This window comes from Carlito syrichta, unplaced genomic scaffold, assembly GCF_000164805.1.
Source record: "Carlito syrichta isolate Samal-C Ts95f unplaced genomic scaffold, Tarsius_syrichta-2.0.1 Scaffold302598, whole genome shotgun sequence".
Lineage (NCBI taxonomy): Eukaryota > Metazoa > Chordata > Mammalia > Primates > Tarsiidae > Carlito > Carlito syrichta.
The window spans coordinates 16,721-20,064 of NW_007246694.1; positions in this window are offsets into that span (position 1 = coordinate 16,721).

The following is a 3,344-nucleotide window of genomic DNA, read 5'->3' on the forward strand; positions in this document are numbered from 1 at the left end:
ACTAAATCTTAAGGCATGCAATTTTTTAACAAAAGCATTTAGGAGATTCAGAGATCACAGATGAAATACAAAATGTGACAAAACAATCTAACTATATTACAAATATGTGAAGTATGTTCACTGAAGGAAGTGAAAAGAAAATGTGCTGACCTAAGTAACTTTGGGAATGAATAGAGACTCTAGGGAAGAAACAGTACATAAGATTGTATTCTAGCCAGGCTCACACCTGTAATCCCATCACTTTGGGAGACAGAGATGAGAGGATTGCCTCAGCCTATGGGTTTAAGACCAGCCTGGGCAAGTTGGCGAGACCTTGTCTCTACAATAAATAATAGTTTTTAAAAATTGGCTGGGCTTGGTGGTATACGCCTGTAGTTCTAGCTACTTGGAATGCGGAAGAGGAAGGATCACCTGAGTCCAGCAGGTCAAGGTTGTGGTGGCTGTGAGCGTGCCACTGCACTCTGGTTTGGGCAACAGAATGAGACTCTGACTCAACAAAAAAAAAAACTGTGTTCTATTTGATAACATTGGAAACCATAGAAGTACAGATCAGCAAATATAAGACCACTATACATAAAAATTAAACAATTAAATTTTTAAAAAGTTGGTGGTGAGAGGTAGGTTTCTCATTGTTGAAGTGGGTGGTTACATACATAGAACAGTTTACAGATAGGTGTGTATATATATTATATATATATCTCCTTGCACTGCCAACTGAATGAACCTAAAAGCAGTCATGCTGCAATAATAATGAGCGTACATCTAGTGCCCAGATCTTGTTTTTAATACCACTCTCCAGTAGAAGAAACCAGAGATTCTAGGAAAAGTGGCAAATTCTAAGACTGTAGTATGAAATATGTTGTATAATACAGGAGTATCTTGTAGTTCCAGCATGTAAGAAAGTTTTAAAAGAAAACACAAACACACATACACGATGATGGGGTATATCACAGTGACACTGTAGCCAACTAAAAGCATTCCCTATGGTCAGAGCTGGAACAATTTGAGCAACTAAATAAAGTCATATTGAATTATATGACAAAGGATAAAACTAATTGGGAGAAATTCTACAAAACACCTAATACTTCTCAAAATTTTAAAGGTCATAAAAATATCCATGAGTCCATACTTATCTAAATGAACACAGAAAAAATACAAATCTCTCAAGCAGAAGAATTCTATATAAGTTGTGTAGATATTCTGCCCTCGACGAGGTGGAGCGTAACTCCCTACTCCTTAATAGCAAACTGTATTTAGTGACTTCCTCCAATGACAATGGTATGGAAATGAAAAAAATATGAATAACTTTATAGTAGTGCAAACTCAACCAGGTGATAAAGATTAACATCAGTTGGTATAAGTCATGTTGATATGATAAGGTTGACATAATACCCTTGATGTGGTATGATGAGAATGCCTCCTTACCTTTGTAGACTTCTTCCCCAAAACTAATAAACCCAGCCTAATTATGAAAAAAATTATATGAGTATTAATTGGCAGAAATTCTGCAAAATGCCTGACTAATGCTTCTCAAAACGTTTACACTCATCAAAAATAAGAGTGATCTGTAAAACTGCCATAGCCAATGGGAAACTAAGGAAATATGACATTAAATGTCTGTGGGCATCTAAATGGGACTCTAAAACAGTAAAAGAGTACCAGATAAAATTAAGGAAAACTTAATAATGTAGGAACTTTCGTTCATAGTGTATCAAAATGAGCCTATTGATTGGGATAAAATGCAACCTACTAATGTAAAATATTTTCAAAATATAAGAAACTGGAGATGAAGTCTATGAGAATACTTTGTACTATCTTGACAATTTTTCTGTAAATCAAAAACTGTTTTAAAATGAACGTTTATAAAATAATAAAAATTAAGAGTGAACTTTAAAAATCCAGTATTCTTAGATTAAGGAAGATATTTTATAATCAAGAATAGAATACTGTGAAAAGGGGTCAACAGGAGGACAAAAGTGAAGGAATGAATTTAATATGAGGTGTGAAAGTAAAATAAAAGGAATATCCAAGGAAGTATAGGTGAATGTAAGAAATAAATAATATAAGAAAAATGAAAAGAAGCATGGAGAATGAGAGTAATGACAAATAAGAGTCCCAAAAAAGAGAATAGAGAAAGATAGAACATAGGAAATTATCAAATGAGATAATGGAGAATGCATCAAATTTAAAGGATGTGAGTTTTCAATCCAAATGAGTACTACAAGTGTTCAACACTCTCTCTCTCTCTCTCTCTCTCACACACACACACACACACACACACACACACACACACACACACACCTGAGTACATTACAAAACTTGTCTCTACTCATTTCTCAAACTGAAAGACTGAGAGATATTTTTGAACTATTAATGGGAAGCTGTCTCTTTGCGTTTAACTATGTGAGGTCAAAGTGCTTCAGAAGGAACTCCCAGATCACACAGGTGTTACTCTTTGCCTAGAGATGAATTCCTTCTAGGAAGAAAGATATTCAAGCAAAAACAAAGTTATATAAGACTTTGAAAGCTAAACTGTTTCTGCAACTCTATTTTGTATTTGTGCTCTTCTTTTTATTCAGTAATTTTAAAAAACATTTCATTATGCTCAATTATAGTAAGGAAAACCCAAGGCAAGGGGTTTGCCCATGCATAAATCTAACATAAAAGGGAGCTCCAAGAACCACTGGAGTCATCATGACAATATCAATAGGGGTCACAGTGAGAGAGCCTCAAGAAGGAAAAATTCAGGGAGATCAGATTCAGACACTGAGAATTAAACAACCACTAGATGGACACAGTGGCTCATGCCTATAATCCCAGCACTTTGGGAGGTTGAGGTGAGAGGATTGCTTGAGTCCAGTAGTTCCAGACTAACCTAGTCAACATAGCAAGACTTCACCTCAACAAAAATAAAAAATTAGCAAGGCATTGTGGCACATAACTGTAGTCCCAGCTATTCAAAAGGTTGAGGCGGAAGGATCACCTGAATCCGGGAATTCGAAGCTGCAGTGAGCCCTAATCATGCCTTTGGACAACAGAGTAAGATCCTGATTCAAAATAATAATAAAGATAATAATTAGATAATTACCTCTTCACATTTAATCCCCAAATCTCTGGTCTGACCACAGAGGTTCTGTGCTTTGTTCCATTAAGGGAGGCAATGTTCCCTAACATGACATTGTATCTTTAAAAAAGGGAAGTTTTCAAAATGTGTTAGACTTGTCTTTACATTTTTGGATACAGATTTTTCAAAGAAAAGAGAAGTAAATACTTCAAATGAAATAAATTTGATGCTGCAGCTTCTTACATACTTGGCCAAACCACATTTGCTTGTAGTAGTACAA